The sequence below is a fragment of the Lacerta agilis genome, chromosome 1, assembly GCF_009819535.1.
Source record: "Lacerta agilis isolate rLacAgi1 chromosome 1, rLacAgi1.pri, whole genome shotgun sequence".
Taxonomy (NCBI): Eukaryota; Metazoa; Chordata; class Lepidosauria; order Squamata; family Lacertidae; genus Lacerta; species Lacerta agilis.
The window spans coordinates 13835345-13843177 of NC_046312.1; the positions used below are offsets into that span (position 1 = coordinate 13835345).

Consider the following 7833-nt stretch of genomic DNA (forward strand, 5'->3'; position numbering starts at 1 on the left):
GACGTTGTCAGGTTGCAGGATTTGCATTCAAGAAGCCAAAAAGGAAGACCATCCAATGGTCAAAGGTTAGACATAGGAATAAAAGCCCAGTGACCAGCTCCTGTGTTTAACAAAACAGTGAAAAAAGCTGCTACTTATTTAAATATTTAGTAGCACAATAGCACTTTCAGTGGACACTGTGTCATTTGTGACACATACAAGTTCACTTATCTGAGTGATGTTCTCATACCCTCCAAGTGACCCTATTTTCCAGGGACAGTCCCGGATTTACAGAAACCGTCAAAGTTTCTGATTTGATCCTGGAATGTCCTGCTTTTCCTTAAGATGTCCCACATGTGCTCACTCCATACGGAATGCTGCACATGCACACTCAGTCTTTACGGGCTGCCGCCGGCGAGCAGCATCCCATACAGACTTCTACAACAGTTGGGACTAAGGGGGTGTCTGGACCTTAGTTTCACGTTTCATGTTTCACTCTTGACTGTCAAGGATACATTTTATTTTAGCAACATCCGAGGTTAGAAGGATGGTGTCCTCTTCAGGTACAGTTGTACCTCGGGTTACGTACTTAATTGGTTTCCGGGTCGCTGTACATAACCTGAAACGTGCATAACCCAAAAAATGCGCTTTGTGCATGCGCGAAGCACACAGAATGCTTCGGCACATGAACAGAACGTTTCTGCACATGCACGGGTTGCGCACATGGCGGGTTATACTTCCGGGTTACGGGAGTTCATAACCCAAAAAGTACGCAACCCAAAAAGTACGAAACCTGAGGTACGACTGTATTCGGAACTTTAAAATAACAGACCGTGTCCCAGTGTGGTCTTGTTTTAAATTAATGGAGCATGCCAGCTTCCACCCAGTTTGATGGTTCGGCCATCACTGCTCTCCAATCACCTAAGCTAAGGAAAATATTCAGGAAGCACTGATGAATCATATTAAAGAGAACGCAGTGCAAATCGGTGTGTGGAAAGCAAAAGGGACCCTTTAACGAGGAGGTGCTACGTTGCTAGAGGTTCACCGTAAACTTAAAGCCTATTCCCCCACCAAGGAATCCTGATAACTGCAATTTACCCTCCATAAAACTATCATTCTAAGCACCTTTAACAAACTACAGTTCCCATGATTCTTGGGGGAACAGGGTGGGGAGAGAGAATGTACTTCAAGTGCATAGTGTGTACAGAGCCAAGCACATGCAACAGAACCCCTACAGCAAACATAAATGTAATGGCTTGACCTTACTTAACAACAGATACACAGCAGAAAAGGGGAGGTCTCCTCCTCTCCTAGGGTGGCCATTGACTCCTAGGGAACGTGTCACCAAGAAATAGTGCCAAAGAGAACACAGATCTGCACACACAAAGAACCGGTACACGCTAACCTTTATGTATATAGATGTAAATTTAGAAGTAATTAGTATAATGGATAGGGGTGCCTGGCGTGCTCTGGTCCATGGGGTCACGAAGAGTCGGACACAACTGAACGACTGAACAACAACAACAAAGGTATAATGGAAATAGGAACACATCTTACCATATTGGAGAAGAGTGTGGCCAACTGAGCTGTGTATGTGCCTAGTCTGGTAAAGGTAAAGGTAAAGGGACCCCTAACCATTAGGTCCAGTCGCCGACGACTCTGGGGTTGCGGCGCTCATCTCGCTTTACTGGCCGAGGAAGGCGGCGTACAGCTTCTGGGTCATGTGGCCAGCATGACTAAGCCGCTTCTGGCGAACCAGAGCAGCGCACGGAAACGCCATTTACCTTCCCGCCAGAGCGGTACCTATTTATCTACTTGCACTTTGACGTGCTTTCAAACTGCTAGGTTGGCAGGAGCAGGGACCAAACAACGGGAGCTCACCCCGTCGCGGGGATTCGAACCGCCAAACTTCTGATCGGCAAGCCCTAGGCTCTGTGGTTTAACCCACAGCGCCACACGCGTCCCATGCCCATCTGCTCTCCCTCCCCACAATTCTTTATCTTTAAACCGCACATGGACCATACAGCTCTTCAGATAGAGAGAAATGTGATGTATGAGATAGTATGAGAAATGTGAAGTATGAGATAAGGGTAACCTTTCCTCTTTTGATTTCTTTGTGCAAAATACTTTTGGGTCTGCCAGTGGAATGGACACCATTATTAGCAGACTGGGTTTCCCCTTCTCTGCAGTTCCCGTGCCCCCTAAAAAATAAAATATGCTCTGGAACACTTTGAGAGTGGGGGCTGCATGTGGGGGGGGGGGGAGAGGAAGGGAAAGTCCATCTGTGCAATGATGATGCCCATCATCTCCCCCACACTAATTCATGGAAAAATCACAGTGAGCACCAACTGATTTCATTGGTCCCAATGGAACATCAGTCACTGACTTCAGCAGTGTTTGTTTTTCTTTCTTTCTTTTACTCTTTTGAGACTATCCAGTGAAGTGGAAAAAAGTGTTAAATTACTTGAACAAGAAATGATTCAGGGACATGTGAGTGACAGCAGTCTTGCCACTGGAACTGTCACATGGTATGGTTTCTGGAATAATGTATTTTTAAAAAGGCAAACACTCTTGTTTATTTTTGTGGTGACATGGAAGCTAGACAGGCGTCTCAAGGGAGGAATACATCTTTGATGCAGCACTAATTATATTTCAGAAACAATGGGTGTATAATTTTCCAAGTTTATGTTGCCCAAGAATTATAGCGGAAACCATGCAGTTCTCCCTTTGTTAAACTGCACTCCAGAAATCCCATTTTAAAAAAAAACCACACCTAAAACTTAAAAATAAATAAATGCGTCACATGATATTTATTATTACTTGGTAGAATCACAGAATAATATGATTGTAGAGTTGGAAGGGACCCTGAGGATCATCTAGCTCAACCTCCTGCAATGCAGGAATCTCAGTGTTTTTTAGTAGAGGATTATGCACGGGGACCTTGTAAAGCAGGGTGAACTGGTTTGAAAACTGTAAATCAAGGCAATTCAAATCAGCAATTTATTTTTTTAAAAAAAGGTGGGGGGGGGGAAAGCAGATTTGAACAATTGATTATTATCAAGTTCCCCCAATGGCACACGGTCTATTTCCTAAACAACAATGCGTGTAAGCATGTTTATGGACAACTAAATATACCACCAGCTGCTTGATTAAACTTGATGTTTATATTAGAGGATTATGCACAGGGTGAGTTAGTTTAAAAATCTTTGCATTGCCTTGATTTCAAGTTTGCAAACACATCATTATAAAAAAGGAAGGGAGGAGCTGATTTTAATCAGAATAAAATCAGGTTTCCCAATGGCACACCATAGATTTCCTAAATAATGGTCCATGCTAAGCATGCTCATGTACAATTAAATTCATTTATTATCATTATCCCATGTATTGATTGCTTTTCCTCCCAAAGGAGCCCAGCGTGGCATCTGCTATGATATGTTAACTCTTTCCAGTGCTGCTCCTTTCAGTTTCAGTTTCCGTTTACCCCTAAATCATGTTTCAATCCCACCATTGCTCCCATTCCAAAACCTTTGCTCATGCGAGTCATCTGTTTCCGATTAGGGACAACTTATTTGATTACAGATGGAACTTTTCCAAAGCAAACAGCTGGTGGCATTTATTTTCCTAAACTGAAAAGGAAATGCCTTTTTTGCTTATACAATTGCAGATTTAAGATAATTCAGGCTGCAATATAGTTTTATTCACAGTTCCTTGGGAGTGGGAGGCATTGAACTCAAAGGGTCTTACTTCTGAGCATGTAACATGTATGGGACTGCACAGTAAAGAGTATAAAAAGTAGGAGTACACACAATCACAGAGGGACGCAGGTGGCGCTGTGGGTTAAAACACTGAGCCTAGGGCTTGCCAATCAGAAGGCTGGCAGTTCAATCCCCGCGACGGGGTGATCTCCCGTTGCTCAGTCCCAGCTCCTGCCAACCTAGCAGTTCAAAAGCATGTCAAAGTGCAAGTAGATAAATAGGTACCACTCCGGCGGGAAGGTAAACAGCGTTTCCGTGCACTGCTCTGGTTTGCCAGAAGCGGCTTAGTCATGCTGGCCACATGACCCGGAAGCTGTACGCCGGCTCCCTCGGCCAATAAAGCGAGATGAGTGCTGTAACCCCAGAGTTGTCCGCGACTGGACCTAATGGTCAGGGGTCCCTTTGCCTTAATCACCCAGTTGGACACCGCAAATCTAGGGGGCCATGTAGTCAAACGCCTTCCTCAGCGAAAGACTCTTGCAAACCACAAAATCCCTGCTGAGAAAAGGAACCTTGCAACTGCCGAATCCCAGACACACAGACATCCAGTTTCCCCTGGTCCATATGATTGCTTCTATAGAAGTCCCTCATCCTGCTCTCACAGTGGCTAACTCAGGTGTCAGCAAACGTTTTCAGCAGGGGGCCAGTCCACTGTCCCTCAGACCTTGTGGGGGGCCGGACTATATTTTGAATAAATAAATAAATAAATGGAACGAATTCCTATGCCCCACAAAGAACCCAGAGTTGCATTTTAAATAAAAGGACACATTCTACTCATGTAAAAACACTGATTCCTGTACCGTCTGCGGGCTGGATTGAGAAGGTGATTGGGTCGCATCCGGCCCCCGGGGCCTTAGTGACAGTAGGAATTCCACAAGCAGGACATGAGTGCAATAAAGCACTTGTGATTTCCAAGTCATGAAATGAATGCACCATTTACATAAGAGCTTTTTAGGAACAGGAAAGACACTGTGGTTGACTCTTATCCTTACTTTGGTTAAGTTGCCATGTTAGTAAATCCAAACCTATTAACAGCGTCTTTTTTGGGGTGTTTTGCATTTATTTTAGCAAGGCATCAGAGGCTCCCGAGACCTTGGCGTGTATACAGCACTGATAGAAGCATGCCAGCCTGCTCTCTTCTCCTGCAAGCAAACTGGATTAAAAGGGTGTATCTGTGCAACTTTCTTCTATCTCACACAACCTTTCCTTCTCAACAAGTGAAAAACAACGACTCCCAAGGTCTTTTCGTCAATGGATTTCACCTCCTGGGTTTGCTTGGAAGTGTTGAGGCAGATTATGGTTTTTTAAGCCTGTGCAATAGCAGAAACTCCCTGTTGTTGAGTCATTTTCCTGATAAGCTTAAACGGCTCTTTGCTTACACTAAATAAAGTAATGCAAACATAAAACACTGGCCAGGTCTGCTTGCAAGTATGCTTAGGATCACTGAGACTACAGAATTCCACATTCAACATTGCAGTCACAAGATCCACACACAGCACATGTGAGAGTCTCACGTGTGCTTGTCAGTGTCACATGTGAAAGAGGTACAGTGGTACCTCGGGTTACAGACGCTTCAGGTTACAGACTCCGCTAACCCAGAAATAGTACCTTGGGTTAAGAACTTTACCTCAGGATGAGAACAGAAATCGGGCAGTGGCGGCGCAGCAGCAGTGGGAGGCCCCGTTAGCTAAAGTGGTGCTTCAGGTTAAGAACGATTTCAGGTTAAGAATGGACCTCCAGAACGAATTAAATAGGTAACCAGAGGTACCACTGTACAGTATTTGACATTAGTGTGAACTAGCGTCAACAGTGTGAGACAAGCTCAAAGACTGCATGGAAACCTCTCTGTGCCCTTGCCTAGTCTGTGCTATTCTGAGTTGAGCAGGAGTTCCAATTTGGATCATAGAATTGTAGAGTTGGAAAGGACCACGAGGGTCATCTCATCCAACCCCTCTGCAATGGAGGGATCTTTGACCCTGAGATCAAGGGTCTCATGCTCTGCTGACTTGAGTTACGGTCTAACCCAGAAATGCTAGTCAATGGATCTCAAAACTTAGGTCCCATCAGAGTCCCATAATCAGGAGCTGTATGCCAGATCCAGATGCATCAACATCTGGATGGCAGAGTGCAATAGTTACACCATGGGTAGGAAACCTGCTTCCCGCTTGATGTAACTGGACTACAACTCCCACCATCCTCCACTGACCATGCTGGTTGGGGCTGATGGGTGTTCTTCACCCCAAGTTGCCTGAGTCACACATACAAAGCAGCATCCAGCTGTGACTATCACTGCCTACAGTTGCAAGTCTAACCTCACTTACCTGGGAGTAAGCCCCAGTGAGATTGACTTCTGAGTAGACACTTAATTAAGCTTAACTTAATTTTCACACATTGTTGCTGCAATGAAGTGACACAACACTGGGAAGCATCTCAACACCAGCCACCCTCTTCCCTTTTCCGGGAGCTCCAGGGGCAAATTTTGGATAATCCTGTGAAGATTGCAGTTAGAAGGGCATCAGTTCATCGGGGGGGGGGATCAGCAAGAGGGGGAAGGGAATAACCAGTCCTGGCTGGACTCACTTGGAGAGTTTGTTGTTGCACAAGACCAACCGGAGAGCTCGGTTTACAGTAAGCTTCCGAGCTCCCAGTAGAGAGCAAGGCAGGAGGATCAAGAAGTCGACCAGCGAGGGGAAGAGGGGCTGGCGACCCCTTAAGGCGGTCTGAGATCAGGGAGGGAGAGAAGGACCCAGCCCTGAGATCAGGAGTAGGGGAGCGGGGCAAGAAGGACTTACAGTGGATTCCTACCTGTAAGTGGATTCTGGTTGACACTGAATGGTTCCTCTTCCTCGCTCTCTCTCTCTGTCCCTCTCCTTGGGCTAGCTGCAGCGCGGTTTCTAATTTCTAGAGAGCACCCAGGGTTATAAAGCAGGGAGGAGGAGGAAGAGGAGGGGAAAGGAGGAGTTGCCACGCCCGCCACCTTCCCCCGCTCCCGCGTGGGCGTCTTTGGAAACTCCGTCTAAGCATCAGGTTAGGTGGCTGGAGATGCGCAAGGAAATTCCAGAAGGCGGGATTTCCTACTCTGGAGCGCAGGGAGAGAAGTCAAGGCAGAGCAAGAAAATGACCAGGAGTTGTTCTCTACTCAATGGCAGGCAGCAAAAAGCCTGGGATAGGCATCGCGGGAGGTCTGTGCCAAATGATTTTCAGAGCGAGTGATTTATATGGAGAAAAAGCCAGGATAGAGGAGATACGACGGAAGTTTATATTAATAAAAAAATAATAAGTGGCAGGATGGAGAAAGCGGGCAGGGAACAGCTTTGGTCCCTCTCTCAGCTGCGCTCAGTGAAGCTGGATGCTGGGAGATTCAGGGCAGATAACAGAAAGGCGTAGCCAAGAAGAAGAAGAAGAAGAGTTTGGATTTGATACCCCGCTTTATCACTACCCGAAGGAGTCTCAAAGCGGCTAACATTCTCCTTTCCCTTCCTCCCCCACAACAAACACTCTGTGAGGTGAGTGGGGCCGAGAGACTTCAGAGAAGTGTGACTAGCCCAAGGTCACCCAGCAGCTGCATGTGGAGGAGCGGAGACGCGAACCCGGTTCACCAGATTACGAGTCTACCGCTCTTAACCACTACACCACAATGGCCAAAGGGGGGGGGGAAGCAGCTGTGCCCCCTAAATCAAATAAACAAAAATACTTAACTCTCTGACCAATTGCTTCGCAGATAGCTCGATTTTGTCCCTGCAACATAAATCCTGACCCCCTAGCACAAATCCTGGCTACGCCCAGGAATTTGGATGGGTTTAAAAGAGAATTGTTGCTGGAAACAACAAGAGGGGAGAGTCGCTCTTGCACTCAGGTCTTGCTTGAGAGTCTCACGAAGGCATCTGGTTGGCCATTGTGAGAACAGGATGGTGGACTAGATGGGCCATTGGCCTGATCCAGCAGGCTATCCTTATGTTCTTACACATAGGAGCCAACTCCTAGCCACTGAGGTCTCTTCGACCCCATCAATAAAATATTTGAGGATGGGCACTGTCATTCAAATGGTGTGTGCGCGCGCCATGTCATGTGGTTGATTATACAGGGCACCTGCCTCCGC

General features: G+C 46.4%; 1 protein-coding gene across 2 annotated transcripts in view; it reads right to left on the reverse strand.

Moving 5' to 3' along the window:
- TNFAIP2 (TNF alpha induced protein 2) overlaps positions 1 to 6635 on the reverse strand; it is a 28468-nt gene extending 21833 nt beyond the window's left edge. Inside the window, exon 1 of one of the 2 annotated variants that reach the window (XM_033139159.1) lies at positions 6540 to 6635. The gene's annotated coding sequence lies outside the window, so the exon portion shown is untranslated. Of the gene's footprint in view, positions 1 to 6526 lie in introns of both variants that reach the window. The other variant, XM_033139170.1, reaches the window with a different exon arrangement.
- Between the last annotated feature and the right edge of the window lie 1198 nt (positions 6636 to 7833).